The following is a 20,034-nucleotide window of genomic DNA, read 5'->3' as shown; positions in this document are numbered from 1 at the left end:
GCTGCTGGGAGTCCTTAATGTTTGTGCTGCTTCATGTTCCTGGGGTTTGCGTCTGGTGCTTACGGTGTGAGCCATTTCCTGAAAGCCTCAAGCGTTTGGGCAGCTGGTTGCGGTGCGTTTGCATCTGCTACCTGCCAGCATATTCCTCCTTCGTGGGTAAATGGTAGGTGCGCTCTACAAATGATGGAGAGAGGAATGGTACAGTTCAGAAGCAGCAGCACTGGGGGAAGAAGAAGCTGTCCTTCCTTTAATCCAGAGAGGCAGCCCCTCTGATCGCAATCTGGTTTTACCTGCTGGGGAAGGAGGGGAGCAGGGAGGGAAATCTCATTAAAGACCTTGCTGTTGGGAATGGCTGGACATCTCATTAGAGTGGGCAAAATGACTTGTTTCCTCTCTTCGGGGTTTTTTTTTTCTTCCAGGAATTCCACGGAGGGAAGGAGTTCATTTAAAAACAAATGTATGTGCCAGTGTGCCTGCAGGGCACACTGTTTTGGTACAGGGCTTCTATCCCAGCGCCCAGGGAAGAGCTCAGTGGTTGTTTCTGAAGGGGAAACCCAGCAGGTCTTTGGCGCTGGCTTTGGCCATTGCTTCATTTGCCTTGTCTCAAATCTCGTAAGCGCTGAATGGGGATGGATGGGTCTCCTGGGCTGGAAATCATGCACTATGGAAAGAAAGAGGGGAGGAAGAGCTAAAGTAGGGGGCTGAAACTCCCTTCCCACCGCTCTACCTGCACGCCCAGTGTGCGCGGGTGCACGCTTGCACGCGCGATCACTGCAGTAGTGCTGTTCTCCTGCCAACAGAAACTTGGGGCGGGGGGGGGGAAGACAGCGAGAGACAGCAAGCATACTTATCAAGTGGCTTGGACCGTAGCCGATTTGAAATATTACTAACCTTGCATTTTCAAATTTGATGCACAACAACCAAGATGCTAATACTTTCCTTAGTTTAGAAAAAAAAATCCTTTCACCCATCTCTTCTAGCCGAAGATTAGGAGAGAAGCTTTAAGAAGATTTAAAAAAAAAAAATCAACTTCTGAGCAGCGGAAAAAATGGTTTGTGATTCAGGGGCTCCGGGCAATTCATCATGGAAATTGGGTTTCTTAGCCGACATCATGTGAATCCTTTCGGCCCTGTCAACTTTTTAATACATTACATTGAGAATGTAAATCGTGTTGGTGAGGGGGAAAGAAGAGGGGAAAAAAAAAAAGAGGAAAAAAAAAAGAGAGCTTCTTCATTTTGGGTTTAGAGGGAGGCAGCTTGAGGCCTGTAATTCATATTAACTAAATAATAATACTAAAAAAAACCCCCTCGCTAAATATACAGATATGTATATACACCTAGGGAGGGAGGGGGGAGGGAAGTGAACGAGACAGACCAAAATTGAAATAATTTTATCCTTTTGAAGAGTGAGTATTTGAAAGGGGTTTGTTATGGATTTATTCTTATTTTCTTTCTTTTTTTATTTGGGTTTATTTTATCCCTTTCTCTGCTTGAGCTAGTTCTTCTGTCAAAGAGAAGGGCAAAATGAATGTTTTGGAGGTGGAAGAAGATGGAGGGAACAGAAAAGGGAAAAACTGCAATAACAGTCTGGGATCTTTTCTGAGTTTGCTTTCTTTGCTCGCATGCCCAATCATGCTGGTGATCTCTATTAACTCTTTAGCAGATGGCAGAAGCAAATGTGAATTTGTCGATGCATTACAGGGTGTGAAAGTCAAGCACTGGATGGAAAGCCTGCAGGTAGTGCTCGAGATCTCCGAGACTGGGCTGCATGTACTTTGAAGCATGAACCTTGCAGTGCTTTTACTCTCCGAAGGTGGCCTTCTGGAGGTTCAACGCAAGCTATATGCAGCACAAAGGCTTCGCATAAACCCCCGGATAGGGCTTAGCCGCTGTACGGGCTCACAGCTGGCTGGGGAATCTTCACCAAGCACGTTCTCGTTATAGCTGGCTGCTTCCCCTGTGCCTTGAAATACTCTCAGCATTAGAAAAGTGGGGTTGATCCTCATCTAGAAGAGGCAGGGGAAACTCAGAGCATCTGCCCTTGCAGAGGGGGCCACCTTTATTTTTTTTCCTTATTGGAAAATTAGTGATTGAGAGGCATAAAATAATTCAGGTCAGAAGGGATTTCTGCAGGATGTCCTGCTCAGAGCTTGGCAGGCATTGGCATCCAAAAGCTCTCTGCGCATGGGCAACTCCGGAAGAAACCAAGGTGTGGAAGCAGTCACATCAAGAAGGGTTATAGCAAATGGGACAAAGAATTTATTGGTTTCAGCACAAGTTATGAGAATCCAGAAGGCTCTTTCAATACCCTTGGAGAGAGGAAAATGGCTGGAAGTGGGAATTGTAGCTGGAGCACATCTAGAAAGAGCAGGAAAATGAGCTTATTTGCTCTGCTCAAGACTTCTTGAAAAGCATCTGGAAAGATTATACCACTCTTAGAAAAGCCACACTGGTTTTCCCACTCTGAAACACTATTGTCAGGTTGGATGCCTGGCAGGGGTGGAAGATGGAGGAAACAAAATTGCAGAGATGGCCCATAAAAACCGTTGTAGGTGTTGGGGAAAACAACACAGCTGGACAGAGTATCTAGGTTTGCTTTGCTTTAAGATGAGGGAAATAAGAAAGGTGTCCCAAAAACCAGGTGGTTGTGATGATTTGACCTTGGCTGGATACTGAGCGCCACTGAGTGCCAGCTGCTCTATAGCTCCCCTCCTCAGCAGGACAGGCGGAGAGAAAATGAGATGGAAAAGAAAGAAACCTCGTGGGTCAAGATAAAGGCAGCTTAATAAAAAGCAAAGGCTGTGCATGGTAGCAAAAGGAAAACAAGATTTTGTTCTCTACTTCCCATTAGCAGGCAATGTCCAGCCACTTCCTGGGAAGCACGGCTTCAGTATGCATAGCACTTGCTCCGGAAGCCAAAACATCATAAAAGGTGAACGCCAACCCCTCTTCCGCCCTTTTCCTTGGGTTTCATATCTGAGCCGATGTCATATGGTGTGGAATATCCCTTTGGTCGGTTTGGGTCAGGTGTCTTTGCTATGTCCCCCCCCCCAAGATCTTGTCCCCTCCCAGCCTGGTGGTGGTGGAATGTTGGAGATGCAGCCTTGATGCTGTGTGACTGCTGCTCAACAGGAGCAAAACCATTGATGTGTTATCAACCCCAACAGAAAGCACAGCACCATGCAGCTCGACCCAATGCAATGGTACGTAAAGAAGCAGGGCACGAGGGACAAAGGCATGGCTGGTGGATCTGATAGAGGCTTTGAGCTGATAACACAAAGTGGTTTTCATCAGGAGCATCTGCTCTGCCAAGCAACGCCCAAGCAGAGTGCTTGGTGGTATCACCAATATGACACTTGTGGCATTGGGCTTGGGTCCTCTTTTCAGGCAGATCCAGTAATGACTAACCAAACTGCAGCTCCTTTAAAGAGGGCCTAGGGCAGGGATGTGTTTTAACCAGCTAAGTTCAGCTCTTTCCAGCTCACCACACCTAACGGTTCATCCTTCTCCCTTTGTATTTCAGCTGTAACAGGAACGAGAGTGCACTTGCCACCTCTCCCATGGGGAACCTGGTTTATCCCTGGTGCCTTCTTTGTTCAGTATCTGCCTAAGTCCTGAAATACTGACGTAAAGCTGAATGTGTTCCCTTTACTGAGAAATGTGATTTCTTAAATGCAATTTAACTCTATTTAAATAGCGCCCTAACCCCAAATATAAACTCTGAACATTTCTAATTAGGGTTAAGAATCCCCTTTTGCACTGCTAGAAACAGGTGCTACTCCTCACTTCGCGCTTGTCCCTCAGATTTGCAGCACGATAACTGACAGCAAGCAGTGATCCTTCCACTTTCCTAGAGACATTTGCAGGTAAAATTGTGGATGCACACGTGTAGGCTATGGAGTTATGCAAATTTGGGGGGGTTGTTATTAATAATGCACAAGGAAGAGGTTGGGTGAAGGTGCTTCACGCCATTGTTATTTTTACGCATAAGAATATTCCTGCATGTGATTTTACTGAATACTGGGCTCTAGTCAAGCAGCTGATATCATCAAGGTATTATTTAGCCAGCATCTGAAGTTGAGTACAGCATTTCCAAAGGGGTTTTCTGGGCCTGGTGTCCTTCAGAAAGAATTAATTTCCCTTTTTTTTTTTCTGCTCCCAGACCTCTACAGCTGCAGTTCTGCTCTTGGAAAACAGCCCTTCTCCTGTCTCACTCCCATTTGCGCATTGCACCCAGGTCCAGAACCTAATCCTGGATGTCTAACTCTTGCTGAGAACCTGGTCTGCCCCATCTTTAAAAAGCTCCAGAAGGGTGAAACCCACATGCTGCTGGAGTGGACTCAAAAATATTGGAGTAGATGGAAACTTCGTTGGTGGGGTCACCTCTGAGAGTCTGGAGAAGTGATTTGTGTCCTCTGTCTGTGTGAGGCAGAAGGGACAAATCTCAGTGAATGAGAAGCACTTTGGCAAATGCCGGTTTGACCTGCAAGCGGTGAAGGTTGCGTGTAGCTCCCCACTTGACTCCAGAGCCATCTTCACCTCATTCTGCTGAGCACCCCAATGCAGTGGCCTTGCAAGAATGCCATTTTAAGGTAGCTTCCAGACCTTCTGCATCATCATGGCTGAAGGCACTTGTTCCCAGGTTGCTCCTGGGGAAGCTTTAGGCAGGTTGCTTGTTTTTTTTTTCCCCGGTCCCAGTGCTTCAACCCTTAATTGCCACCTGCTCGGGTCTTGGAAATGAATTGTTGAGTCTGTCAGGACTGTACAGCACATAATAAAGTGCACAGACATACAAATATATATATTTGTGGGCTGGCTTATGTTGTGATGCTGTAGTATGGCTTAATTATGACATCATTCAGACATCTGGGCCTATGCCTAGGCTGGACATTTTTCTTTTTTTTTGGTTTTCTCATTTAGGTTTTAGTCAGATTCCCAAGTGAAACAAACAAAAGGCTAATTGCTTTTGGATTTTAATTACCACTGCAATACCTGCGTTTATTGTACGAGTTGTGTTTTATAGGTGGCTAAAGGACACCTCTAGCAAATGACAGATTCTCAGCTGACAACGGCAGCGTTTAAACTAAAGTAATTCCTTGTAGTGGGATCCAAAGGACAGCACACACATTCATTTGCTAAACTCCTATTTTTTTTTTTTTTTTGTTGTGGAATGTAACTTCAAGACTTGGCTGACTTTTAAACATGATATAATTAAGCATGCCTGAAAATGTGTTTTAAAAAAAAAAGACTAAAGTAGAAGTGCTTTATAATCCGGAGTGTTAAGTCTCTTCTAAATGCCTTGAGTAGCTACATTTCTGCTTTCATTCAGGGGGTGGCACAGCACATTCCTAATATGTAATCCCCAAGTGACTCTTCACACTCAACGACTCACTCAATTCCTGCAGCTCTTTGGTTCCTATCTAGTTATCTTTAATGCCTTGATCCATATATGCTTCTCTATGCCTCCTACTATGCCAGGTGGGTTATTCCACTCATTTTTAAGAGTGTAAACCACCAGACAAATCCTCATTCTACATCCACTTACTAATCCTAAAAAATATTTGATGGCCTTTTTCTATCTGCCTGTATTTTCTTGTTTATGATGTCCCCATTGAACAAGTGAAGGAGAAAAATGCCTTTCTTAAAGCATTCATAAACTTCCTTTTTGGCAAGTTAGAAATCCTAGATTTATGTTTCCATCGGTGGTCAAAGGGAAGCAGAACAGACAGGTATTTTCGAGAAAGCCAGGCAATGTATTCCAAGTGCATTTATTACAAATAACTCAGTTTGGGAGTAATGTTGAGTCTTTAATAACTTCATATAGTGAGCCTTGCAAACTTTACAAAGTGAGGAAGGTGAGGAACCTCAGCTGAAGGACTTCGAGAAGAAACAAGAGGTTAAGAAGTGAAGGCAGAGTTACGTGAGCCATTAAATCCTGACAGCTCTTGGGCAGAAGTGTGGATTTGATAGAATTTCTGATCTTTCAAATGTACAGGCAGGAGGTTTGTGGAAGGACAAAGCATATTCTGGATTGGGACCACCTTGGAGGTATCCCCACAGGTAAGCTAGTTGTGATTTTTAAAGGGTTTATGGTTCATCTGTAGGGAATTCAGAAAAAAGGTCAAACAAATTTAAAGCATGGTGGTTGCTTTCAGCAGAAATCTAAAAAAAGTCTTGCAGACCACTTTATTTTTTCTTTTTTTAGAAATTGCAATATGTAATGCTCAAAATAAACTGTGTCTCTTTGGAGATTGTCTGCCTGGGACAAGCTAAATGATTAATCACTCGTTTTATTTCAAGACTGGCAAGGAATGTGCATTTAGGCATGTTCAAATAAGTACATTTGCCCATGCCGTTGTGCAGCTCCATGGTTTATGTCCAGCTGGTGCCATGCTCTTTCAGTCAATGACTTTGGCTCTTCAATGGAGTCCATAGAAATCTCCCTTCTCTTTGTTGCCTTTTCTGTGGCTGTCCCAGAAGAGGGGACAAACTTTCAGTTGTCCCAGTCTTCTCATTTTGGGCCAGAAGGACCACACCTGACACCAGCCTCTCCGCTAACTCAAGCAATATATGCATTTAAGGGCAGAAAACAAGGTGTGTGGGATGGCTTCTGGCCTTCCTCCTCCATTGGAGCCAGGGTAGTGGCTCCTGGAGCCGCCTCCGTAGTAGCTAGGCAGCAATGGCCTCCTCCATGGCATCACATTGGCCTGGGGCTTGAGGCCACCATGGGCCTCCCCTCAGCTGTGGGATTGCCATCATCTTCTCACCCTTGATGTCTGATGGTGACCCGTGACTGTTGCAGGCTCCTTGTGTCCAGCCATGGGGAGGGGATGCCATGGTGTGTCCTGCTGCCATCGACCAGACATGGCGGGGAAACCTAATCTGCAAAGATGGACAGTTGTGTCCTGCTGGTTTTGTTTTTCTGCTGAAACTCACTATGTACCATCCCCCACGATGATACTGTTGGTTCTGAGGGAGGGGAGGATTTGCATTTCACCAGGGTTATTAAGGTTGGGTGGGATTTATTATTGTTGCTTCACTTTTAGACTGGACATGACCCAAAGGCTGTGGTTGGACTCGGCTCTGCCACGATAGGGAGCGTGTGAGGTAAAGGGCGGCATTGCCCATGGTGTTTGTGGCCTAAACCAGGGCTGAGGCAGAACAGCAGGCATGGGGTGCACTGTCACTGGGGTATTCCTTTACAAAATATAGGCGTTGATCAGCCAAAAAGGGACACTGGTCATGATTCACTTCCTCCCAGGTGCAGTCAGGCTGCCCTGTGCCTCATGAGTGCCCTGGGGAAAAGACCACCGGGGCCTTTCATTTGACTTTTGGCTTTTAGCTTGCACTGGGTCACCTTTTCACTTGGCAGGTTTTAGTAGCAAAAAGGTGACAGCTTTGTCTCTAAAATGTCTCTTTCCATCTCTTCTCCCCCTGCAGCTGTCCCTGAGAGCCTCCTTCATCTCTCCAGCTGCCCATCAGCAATGGCAGTGTGACACCCACCACATCCTGTCATGAAGCCCGGCATGAGGTAGCATAATTATTATGTGATGGCATAATTAACATGTGGTGGGGTTTATTCCTTCGGGAAAATGCCTCATTTTATAACTTCAGTTGCTGGATTCTTTCTGATGAAGGGAAATGTGAGAGTTGGCCCGATTTGCATCAAGTGGATGAACCCTGAGACTAAAATGCATGATGACCCTTGAAATGAAGAGTCTTTGATAAGCAGGTATGGTTGAGTGGGCTATTCTGGAGCTATGCACTACACCAAGAAAGAAAACCGCTGAGCATTCTGGTGATGGGAGAATTACGTGACAGTATTAGCGCTTCTGAATTAAATTGCATGAAAACAGAGAACAGAATTTCAAGGTTTAAGGACAAAATGAAACATCAACTATTTTTAATATACTAGAAAAAATGTTGAGAAATTGTTTTTCTTTGAGGATTTAACTCAACAAGGGTGGAACTTGTTCTGAGGCAGAATTAATACAAATTTTGAAATGTTGAAAACTTCACTGAAACAAGTTTTTCAGCTTTCAGCAGAGCTTGAATGGGAGCTAAAAAGATGTAAGTTTTATTTGACAAGATAACGATAAACTTGGTGCTAACAGTAGAGAATTGTAGTGGTTTAACCCTGGCCGGCAACAGCCCCACGCAGCCACTTGCTCACTCCCTGCCAGTGGGATGGGGGAGAGAACTGGAAGGGTAAGAGTGAGATAACTCATGGGTTGAGATAAAGACAGTTTAATAGGTAAAGCAAAAGCCATGAACCTAAGCAAAGCAAACCCAGGAATTCATTCCCTATTTCCCATGGCCAGGTGGGTGCTCAGCCATCCCCAGCACAGCAGGGCTCTGTCACACGTAACGGTGACTTGGGAAGACAAACACCATCGCTCCCAACGTTCCCCCTTCCTCCTTCTTCCCCCAGCTCTATGTGCTGAGCATGATGTCATACGGTGTGGGATACCCCCGGGGTCAACTGTCCTGGCTGTGTCTACTCCCAACCTCTTGTGACCCCCCCAGCCACTTGCTGGTGGGCTGGGGTGGGGTGAGCAGCAGAAAAGGCCTTGACTCTGTGTAAGCCCTGCTCAGCAATAACCAAAACATCCCTGGGTTATCAGTGCTGTTTCTGGCACAAATCCAAAACACAGCCCCATACCAGCTTCTATGGCAAAAATTAACTTTACCCCAGCCAAAACCAGTATGGGGATGTAATACATTCAGAGTGTTCTTATACTTGCAATGTATAGGCTGGTTGGAGGCAGTGAGATCTTTAGCTTGTACAACCATCTCAGTTGGTTCGGTAAAAATTATGTCTCAAAGCTTTTCTTATAGAATAGTAGGAATTTTTAACAAAATGGAAATATTGCTGTGGGGGAAAAGGTGTCTCCTAAAAACTGTTCAGTGAAATCATAACTTTCAGTTAAGAAAAAGAAGAAAAAAATCTTTGAAGAGGAATGCTGGGACCTACTCAGTTACTACTGCAGCCCAGTCCAATTGGAGAGAAAAATGGTTTTATGAAACTAATCTGGGCCATATGAACTCTTAAAATGCACTGATATTACCAAAATGCTACGTAGAAAGGTGCTGTACCTAATGGCTAGGTACCCTATCAGTGCAGTATGCTTGGATTGTGGCCTTTGAATTTTTTTTTATTCATAACATAGAAAAAAAATTAGATTTTGTAGACAATTGGGACTGATGGTGTGACAAGTAGAGGTGCAGCGAGAGCCCTGACACAGCTGTCTGAGTCTAGATCTGGTAAGCCGACACAAATCAAACAACATACATTCCAATGCCACCCAACGTGAGGTCAAATATTTAGAAACAAAAGCTGTAGGAAGCACTGGCAGGCTAAAGGAGGTTATAATCCAGATACGCCCTGGAAGCAGTGAATGTGAAGAGATTTTTGTGTTATTGCACATAAGCAGCTGAATGTGTCCTTCCTTTTGTCCCATGGCATGAAGGGTTTTGTGACACCTGGAAGAGTGATTTTGAGCAAATAAATGATTTTACCTCCATGAATGGAACTGGGAAGATCATTGTTGAAAGGCAGTCTTCAGTTTTGGTCTTCACACTCTAAGGAGGCGGGGGGAGGGGGGGGGGCGTTGAGCAAACACCTACACACAGAGATGTAGTAATTGGTGCATTCAGGATCCCAAAAGAAAGCTTTAGAGGGTGATTTGACTGTGGTATCTCAATGTCAACACCTGCATTTGGTACTAAAGGGATCTTTGCTCTAATAGACTCATCGCTTCTCACCAAACTCTTATAACAGGGTGCTCATAAGATGAACACTTGATTGGACTTAAGTGTGATAAATTCCAAAGGAAAATAAGATGCTGACAGTGAGAGCAATTAACTGCTAGCACAGCCTCTCATGAAGAGCAGTGAATCCGTCATGACTGCTTGCCTCTTAATTCACAACTAAATGGCTTTCTGAAAGGTTCACTCCAGTTCAGCCGCTGCTATGGAACAGGCCTCGGGGTGTCTCAAGAAGATGGCGCTCCTTCCATTGCCCTATCCTCAGGTGAATCCCTGTGACCCTCATGGCCATCACAGCCTTCTCCAGCCTTGGCTCCTGCTCATTTCGGTGGAATGTATTCGGGCGCAAACCTGCACTCCTCTTCACGGACACCTTTGGCCCAGCTGCTGTAAGGATAATCTCATGAAAACACTGTGATTAAGGCAATTTATTTTTTTTTACCAGATCCTAGGCCCACCAAAATTCCTGGGTGAAGGTGCCTCCGTTGCATTTTAAAACATATATGACACAAGTGGGCTGTAAACCTTGGGAGGTGATTCTGCCCCTCTGCTCTGGTGAGACCTCACCTGGAGCCCTGCGTCCAGCTCTGGAGCCCTCAGGACAAGAAGGACATGGACCTGTTGGAGTGGGTCCAGAGGAGGGCTACAAAAATGATACAAGGGCTGGAGCCCCTCTCTTATGAGGACAGGTTGAGAGAGTTGGGGATATTCAACCTGGAGAAGAGAAGGCTGCGAGGACACCTGATTGCAGCAGTTCAGTGCTTAAAGGGGGCCCATGGGAGAGCGGGGAAAATCTTTTTAGGAGGGCCAACTGTGACAGGACAAGGGGTGATGGTTTTAAACTAAACCAGCGTAGATTTAGACTGGATATAAGGAAGAAATTCTTTACAATGAGGGGGGTGAAACACTGGCACGGGTTGCCCAGAGAGGTGGTGGAGGCCCCATCCCTGGAAACATTCAAGACCAGGTTGGATGGGGCTGTGAGCAACCTGATCTGGTTCAAGGTGTCCCATTCTATGATTCTATGAAACCTTGTCTGGCTCTGAGAGTGTAAACACCAAGCACCCTGGGTTCCTTATCTGGATTTAAAAGTTGGTCTCCAGCCAGGAGAAAAAAATACATTCAGCCACGGGAAGTCCTACTCTTCCAATACCAGTTTTCTACTCGTTGTGCCTCACCCCGACGTGCTAGCTTTGAGAGAAGCTTTGTAAGTTCTTTTTGCAAAATTGGAGGGGTTTTCTGCATTTGGGATGGATCCTGCTCAAGGTAATAAAGGCAGATTCCACTTTCTGTGCTTAATCCACAAGCCGGTGTAAGGAACTCTCGGCTGTGACAAAGTAAGCACCCGTGCTGCAATGCACTGAAAGCGTAAGACCGAGGCGTCTATATACAATAACAACTTGTTAGTACTTTGTCTACAGTTCTTTAATTCCCATTTCCCCCTTGCTTATCTTTCCCTTTACATTTATTTCCGTTTTCCTGCTTCTCTCTCCCATTCTTGTCTTCCCCTCTATCTCTTCTGTCTTGCATGTATCAGACTTTCTTGCCACAAACCAAATCTATTAGGAGCTCCAAAGGGATCCTTGCCAATGGCCTCCCTTTGTGAACTCTCTGCCCTTTTTTTTTTAATCTGCAGTGTTCCGCATTATATTGCCATTGATTTAATAGGCCACCATGAATTTTACTACCTGTCAAACAACAGCACAATTATTTTGAATTCTGTTGTGGCAGAGCTTGACACCCAGCTCTGGATCTCTTTACACTTTTCACCCTTGCTAGAGTGCACTTGACAATTCAGGACAGTATTGTATGCGATTGTAGGACAGCATTTTGTGGCGTTGTTTTAACTTGGCATTTTGGGGATTGAATGAGATTGCAGTCAATGGATAAAGACTCCCACCCACATGAACCTGGAAATGACATGTGGAATGTGGAAGATATTACAGGGTGTTAAAACCCAAAGGAATTCCTTTCCTCCCTCTCACTGCTCCCAGCTCTGAATAAATAAAAGAATGCTCATCTTTACTGTCTGTTCATGGGCTGATCCTGAAATTTTCCAAGCAGGATGCTGGGAGTCCTCTCTTGCTGGGCTTTAATGGGATGCTCTGCACCCAACAGCAAGAAGCACGTGTCTGGAGAGGTATTCCCCATGGACAGGTAAAAACTGTAACGTGCTTTGAGAGCTGAGGTTGGCACTCACCAGTGTGCAGCAGATTTCTTGCCGGGGATGATGAGTGGATTGCATCTGCGTGAAAATAAAGAAAAGATTGGTTAATTCAGGATGGATCAGCCCTTTGTATTCCTTTTTAAACAGCTCTCTATGACCACGATAAAATGTTTTTCAGGTGATGAGAATGACAGATTGAGTCCGTGTTGTTCTTGAGACTGTGCACATGCAGAAAAAGACTCCAACAACTCGTATGCATCTCATGAATATATTTCAAGATAGCAACAAGTTCCTTGGTGGCAAAGAATTAAATTACTTGCCCAAGGTCACAGAGTGAGTATGTGTTGGGCCTGGGACCTGTTCTCCAGTGTCTTAAACTTTTTTTTCCAAGCATTTTCCTCAAGGGTTTTTTTTCTTCCCCTGCTGAATGTGGTCCTTCCCACAATGAAATGTTCTACCTGGGTCTTGAAGCAGATGGGTTTGGACTGTGAGTACAGAAAGCTATTTTGGCAACCATGAGTGGTTATGGGAATAGTAACAGTGTGGTTTTTCCTCTTATGCTGCTTCTGCTTTTCCAAGAGAGCCCCTGGTTGAGTTAAAGGTGTGGGGTTGTTGTGTGAGGATGCTCACCCTTCCATATCTCTGAGTTAGGGCTTTGGAAGAGGCTTGTTCCATCTGTCCCATGGATGTAATTCACCCAGAAAAGAGCTTCTGGCCCCTGGGTAGGAGTTGAATGCTGCCTTGAGCCCACCAAGTGGCCATGCTGGACTCCTCAAGCCTTCCAAGTTTAAGCCAGCCTACTCTTGCTTTGGGCTGAGAGAGAAGGCTAACCCACTGGGACAAATAATATAATGATCCATACAGATTAGGGAGGAGAAAGAATATGCTTCTAGATCTCCTTGGCCTTACAGTAGAGGAGGTTTATCATCCCCTTTCAGGAAGCTGGTGAGATGGTAGAGACATCTCACTGGGCTCCATCGCTCATGGGCACAAGTTTGTCCTACTGGGGTAGCTTTTTGGCTCAGGATGGGAAATTCATGGACTGCATACATCTCCCAGGGAAGTTAGATGCAGGACATGGTGGCTCTGCAGTTCATGTGCTAAGGACCTGGCAGACCAGGCAGAGGTAAAGCTCTGCTTTACAGCACAAGTAGACGTGGGATTGGGCCCAGCTCCCTCTGCCTCCCTTGCAAACACAGAGCTATGATGAAGTTGAAAAAGGCCAGGGTCCTCCTCCCCCGGCATTGTGACAAATATGCATTGTGTGCTGTTTGGGAGATCCCAGAATAATTAGGTGGCAACACGATTTATTGTCCGCAGCCCTGTAAAGCTCCGGAAGCACTCCTTCAGCCCTCAGCTGGTGTTTAATCAACGTATCATAATTTTTATTAAGCCTAAATGCAAGGCTTCTGAGATACTAAATTTAAAGTGTGCCTGGAAACCAGGGCTATTTTTTTTTTTGTTTGATTTACATATCACAGCATCATGCAAACTGGGAATAAGATGGCGAGGAGCCTGGATAACAGTCGTCTTCCCTGGGGGTGCTTCAGAGACATTCGTCCTGCTGCGAGACCTCTGATCCATCATCAGGTACCAGGATGGCAGGCGGTGGGTTGCAGGCTTGAGGATTCAGCTGCTTATCAAGGAGCACTTCTGAGTCCTTGCTGAGATGTCTTCTGCAGCATGGGTCCGCAGGCAGAGGAAAAATGCTTACGCCCTTTGCAGGCTGTATATTCCTGCCTCTGAAATGCTGTATCAATACACTGAGCTCTCCTTGGCATCCCATGGCACCTCTCTGGGGGGTGTTTGGACACCTCCTTTGGCATCCCCCATACTGGTCCAGTCTTCCCGGTGCTTCTAAAACAAGACTTGTCCCTTAAGACCTTTGCATCGGCCAACGGGCAGGCAAGCCCTGCTCCCATCCCCTTGACCCCCTTGCTGAGCCACCACTGCCAGTGGCTGAGGTGGGAAAGCAGAAAGAAATTCCAGGGGCATCTGGGTGCCGAACACCCAGAATGGGTGGTTGTAGCCTTGCTTAGCCAATTTGTGCCGTAGGCTTCCTTGGGCTGAATGGTGGGACACCCGTTTCTGTCTGTGATGGATGGGGAAGAGTGAGGGGGTGAGAATCACGCCCTGGTTTCCGAGATCTATGATGAGACTTCCAGGCCAGCCTGCCAGTGCCACGTCGGATTTGACAGGAACATGAAAACTTTGCCAAATGTTGAGACTGGCTTAAAATGCTGAAGACAATATTTAAAACCCATGGAAATTCTAAAACAAGGATGTTATTAAAGTGGAATTAAGGACAAAAGACTTGCTAATATCTTCAAGAAAAGGGAGAATAAGAACATTTGGGTTTTAAATGGTATTAGAATATTAGCTGAAATCTAGAAATAAGGTTTATCTGTAAAACGTTGTATCTGAGAACGTTTCAATTAATGGATGAGACACTAACTCGATTTCAGGCATCTCTTAAATGCATTCCCTTGTTCTGGGGCTGTCCCAGAGCCCGGAGGACAGGGAGCATGGGCTGTCACAGCGGATCAGCTCGTAACTTCTTCTCAACCTTTGGTATGTGTGACTAGGTGCTTGCAAAATGTGCTTGGCCCCTCTTCCCAGTACTGGAGTGACTGGGAATACATAACCTGTTGCCTCTTGTCTGAAATCCCATCCCCACTGCCTGCTGCGGCCAACACAGTAGTGGGCATCGATCAGTCCAGGATTGTCCATTAGTATAAATAATAAGAACTACTGAAACTGCAAGATTAAAACCCCAACATAAATCACTTTTGGAAAGAGTCTGAATCCTCATGCTTCAAAGGAAAGGCAAGTTTCTGAATATTAGGGGTCGGGAGGACATTGCTCTCTGGACAAGTGTGGATTTCTGTGGTAAACACTGACCTGCCTGACATGTTTGGTTTGATATTGTCATTTCTTTCCTCCACAGCGGTCCTGGGTTGATGGTTTTAGAGCTGGTTAAAACTCCAGAACCAACAAAATATTCTAGGAAGAAGGGTTTTTGCCAAAACTGATTTCTCCTTTTTTCATGGAAAATGCTCTCTGCAGGGATGGCTTCTTGGGCTGGTGTCATTGCACTGAGCTGGGGCTGGAGGTGTGGAGGGTGAAAAAGGAGTGGAGGAAAGCAGAAAAGATGAAGAAAATGACCCATTAAAGTTTGAAAAAAATATTTTCCCCCCCAAACCCAAGTGAGGACAGGAAACTTCCAGAAGGACAAATGCTCTGAATTGCTAACCCTTGTTAAACTTCATTATCGCCTGGCTGGTTTCTAAACCATAGGTGCAGAAGGCATAGAGGAACTGGTTTTTTTTCTCTTAAATTACAGCTGTTTTTAAAACACTGCTTTTCCTATTTCTCACTGCTCTCTGAATGTTAGTTATGAATGTTTCCGCAGTTATCAAAGACTTTCTTTCTCTCTTTTTTTAAAAAACCCACTCATATAAGGATAAAATTAGGAACTTTAACAGGCTAAAGTTGCCTTCTAGGCTTGCACAGGGGCTGATCGCCAGCTGATTGCCTGACATACAGGTCTGGTCCTTGGTCATAGCTGGGTTTATAAGGCATGGTGGAGAGTGGTTCTTGGTCCCAGCATATTGCCATGGCCAGCAAGGCCTTCAGCCCTTGCGGGGGCATGTCTGCAATACTCAAATACACAGAAATGTGCAGTTCAGGGCCCCCAGTACAAAAGATGCTGGCAAACTGGAGCACGTCCAGCAGAGGTCCACAGGGTGGCTGTGGGGCTGGAGCCCAGGGCTAATGAGGAGATGATGAGGGTGCTGGGACAGGGACCAGAGAGCTGTGAGGATTTTATCTTTGGAGATATTCATCGCTCCATATTTTCCTCTTTGAGCTTCTTACAGATGGTTAGAGCCCCAGCATGTCTTCATGGATTTACATGGCTGTGTGCACTGGGCCCTCTAGGCTGCAGGTCACCGAATGGCATGGCTAGCAGAGACTCAGTTAAAGCCTGGACCAGAGCCATTGAACTCAATGGAGTTAACTTCCAATATTTGGGGCTCCGCACTTTACACATGAATCTGGAGACACTTGGCAGCTGAAAAAAGCTGTGAAGAGCCAGACAGAAACCGTTTTATCACTGGGTAGAGCTCTACAACCACCTGAAACTACAACTACCTGAAAGGAGGGTGGAGTGAGGTGGTTGTCGGTCTCTGCTCCCAGGGAACAGGCAATGGGATGAGGGGAAACGGGCTCAAGTAGTGCCAGATGGTTTAGGTGGGACATTGGGAAGAATTCCTTCCCCAAAAGGGCTGTCAAGCACTAGAAGGGCTTCCCAGGGAAGGGGTCGAGTCCCCATCCCTGGGGGTATTTAAAAGCCGGACAGAGGAGGTGCTTAGGGCCAAGGTTTAGTGGTGGGCTGGCAGGGTTAGGGTAACGGTTGGGCTTGGTGATCTTAAAGGGCTTTCCCAACCTAAACGATCCTATGATTCTTTGCCAGTGTCTTTCAGAGGGAGAATGGTGGTCACGTGCAAATAGTAGCAAAGTTTTGGTGGGGATTGTTGAAATTTGTGGGTCTGTGTGGACAATTTTTATTTTTTTTTTTTTTGCAGCTGAAGCATTGCGATGGCACTGAAGCACCCCTGTTGTAAAGCTGCCTGGCTCCACTGGGGAACCATGGAGCAGACCAAGGCTGTCTCATTTATCCTTTCTGTATTCGTTCCAGACTATGTAAAGATGCGGGAGACTTGCTTGCTGGTGGCTACAGGGGACTAAGGTACCATCTTCTATGTAAGACTAAGATATAGTTCTCCCTCTGCCCGGGGGAGGCTAGAAGTGGAAGGAAACCAAAGCAGCCCTGAGGCTCATCTAAAATGCTCAGTGGAGTGGCTCACCTCTGGCTTAGGCAGAAGATCCGTACCTGGAGGTGAAAAGGCAATGCGATGTCATGTCCTCATCTCATGGCTCACTCTTCAAGTTGGTTGGAAGCCTTTCCCAGTGGATATCACTGGCAAATGCTCTTGTCATTAAATATATTCGTTAGCACATGGATGATTCTGAAACTACGTTATAATTATTGGTGGAGCTGGCAGTGGTGCCTGTAATTAAGGTTGCCAGACATTTCCCATTAAAAGATTCTCTTTTCCAATGCTATACCCTTGCCAACATGTAACTGTTCAGGCTGAAATTTTCAGTTGCAGGCCGTTGGCTTGGGCTGGTCTTTGTGTATATGAATATGTGTGTGTGTGTGAGAAAGCAGGAGCAAAATACAGTTTAACCAGATCCAAGAGTGTGGTACAGGGAAAAGGCATTGTTTTATAGTTATTTAAGGGAAAAATACCCAGCAACCGCATTGTTGAGAAGGTCTGGCACCTTCATGATTAATTTTTATTTTTACAGGGACTTGAAATTTGGCTTTGTTACAGATCTGGGCTTTTTTGTTTTTTTTCCTCCTTCAGATTCCCATTCCTGGTTTTGGCCAAGTTGGATGGCTCTGCAGATCTGCTGTCAACACCAGCAGAAAGAGAAGGTTTGCCCTGATGTTCGTCTGTAGCTTGTGCAGCCCGGGGTTCTGGGAAGGAAGCAGGGCTTCCTCCTACCCAGTGCAGGTTAGCAGCCTGTTATACGTGGTTTGGCCCTGGAATAATGAGAACACAGCTTGGATTTCCTATACCCTACGTGTTTCTCCAGCTGGCTCACACAGTAGGAAGGCAATCACACATGCACTTATTGCATGGGGATAAGGGCTTTCTGCCGTGATGGGCAGAGATAGAAGTGGAATACAGAACAGATCAGATGAGGAATTGGGTGAGGAAAGGGCAAGTGTCTGTATGCTGAGGTGCGTAAATCCTTGGCAGGTCTTACAGCTTTCATTCTGCTCATCCAGACGGGTGAGTCTGCAGGACCAGGCTCATAGCCCTGTTTGCCCACGTCTGCTCCTCACCTGAGGTCAGAAATGGGTTGATGCAAGAGTCCCAAGAGTAGGAGCTACTTTGGGGGACCATCGTTAGAAGCATCATTTTTACCCTGGCTCTGAGGCTTCCAGTTACAGCTGGGGAAATCTTTTATTTCCCAAAGCACATCAAGTCACGTCAAATTCGCCAAGTGGTTTTGGCTGTAATGTCAAAAATTGTTTCCGGCTAGAATACTTTGTTTAGGTGGTTTGGTTTTGTCTAGCTCTGCAAACGAAAACACCTCACTGGAAAGAACTGGGTTTGTAGTCAGCGCAGGGCTCGAATGCTGTGCAGGCAAAGATGTCTAGAGCCACCTATTATGCAGCTAAAACCCATGCTTAGGGACGTGGTTTAGTGATGGGATGGCAGTGTTAGGTTAATAGTTGGACTTGATGATCTTAAAGGTCTTTTCCAACCTAAATGATTCTATGATTCTAAGAATATTGAATTGCTGCTGTTTGAAGGACCACTGTCGAGCGAACAGGGTGAGGCAAGGATCCTCTGGAAAAAAACCCATTTGGACCTAAGTCAGGAGCATTGGGTGTATGAAGAAGGGACATGAAATAAAGTTTTATAGCACCTCTAATTCTTTAAAGCATTAATTTTGTCTAGTCTTCATGTTGTTTATGTGTGTAGTCCTACCTACACTGCTATCTGTATGGAGATTTATGGCACTCGGTAGTTGCAGGATGTTTGAAAATTTCCTGATCATTGGAATGGTAGAGGAAAACCGTCAATGAATGTAGGCTTGTATCTCTTTCGACTTCAGTGAAGTTACTCTGATTTATATCAACCTAAGATCCAGCTATGTTTACTTGCTTTTTTCTCTAATTATGTAGTAGGCTCTAAAAAGTGAAGTGGGTTTTGCTTTTTATTATTAATTTATCTGGTCCCTTGCTTTTCTTTGACAAATGTAAATATCAATAAGGATAATATTGGAAATATTAAATAGCACTATTTAAAGTTCCTGTTCCTGGTTCCTGTCTGAGATATTTCAGAGAGAAGTTCATGAATGAAAATGGTGGTGCACATTTAATTACAATAGGCTGCCCATTCCAGACATGGTATTATTGGGAAAAAAACCAGATTCAACTTTTGAAAAAGGCAGCCTTTGCAAGGCTTGCCCTGGGAAGATACAGCCTCTCTTAGAAAAGATGCTGAGAAAAAGCAATTTGGCTTTAACAAGTCAGGATACCAATCTCAGTCAAGATACAATAAAACAGGCAATTTGAAGCAGGCTGAAGAAAAAAATTGTGAAGTGGCTTTATAAGTGAATTTGCTAGTCATGCTTCCATGATTATTTACAACATCTAATACTGCGATGCATTTATCTCACTCGCTGTCCTAATTGCACCAGGGTCAGCAGTTATTCCCAGCTGTTGGAGCCCTGCGAGGAGCCAGTCCAGGAATTTCTTCCATTCACCTTCATTTGAAGTCCGTTCCCTCCTTCATCTTGAAAAGCAACTTCGCTTTCGTACAAGAACCTGCAGAAGTGAGCTGAATAATGTGCAGCTCAAACCTATGCCTGATTGAACCGGCATTTCCTTTAGCCACATGGCAGGTTACTGAGCTTGCTGGGGTTAAGGTGGAAGGAACGGTAGAAGCCAGAACTTATTCCTTGATGACATCCGTTATTTAAATAATTTTTTTAAAAATTCCTTTTTATTACTTTGCTTCAAGTTTCAGCTGGCCAAATTTAAGAATGTATGAACATCAAATTTAGAAATTTTCACAGAAATTTCTGGATCACAGATCTGATTAATTCCTTATTTGCTAGAAGTTAAGTTGGGTAAAAATAGCAGAAATTCAACGTCGGGGTGGTAGCAGTCCTCTGAGAGCCAGATGCTCAGCTGGTGTAAATTGTGGCTGCTCTGTTGACTTTGCAGACGTGATGATGTTTTGCATCACCTGAGGATTTGGACTTGCATCTTGATCTTGCTGCTAATGAGATCCAGGGATCTATACCGGATAATTTTATCCCCTCTGAGTTGACTAACATATTGGTGTCTGCATCTTGCCTGGTCGCTCTGGACCCCTTTTTATAGTTCATGGAGATGTGGCCAAAATATTCAACTGTGTTTGGAGAGTGACCCATTTAACCAGTTGTCTAGTTTTGGCTGAGTTGTATCACTCTGACTCTACTGGCAGGGTTTATTAGCCTGTAAAGGGAATT

The sequence above is a fragment of the Egretta garzetta genome, unplaced genomic scaffold (assembly GCF_000687185.1).
Source record: "Egretta garzetta isolate BGI_Z169 unplaced genomic scaffold, ASM68718v1 scaffold448, whole genome shotgun sequence".
NCBI lineage: Eukaryota > Metazoa > Chordata > Aves > Pelecaniformes > Ardeidae > Egretta > Egretta garzetta.
The sequence above is the reverse complement of the archived record's forward strand: the minus strand, read 5'-3'. Positions refer to the sequence as shown.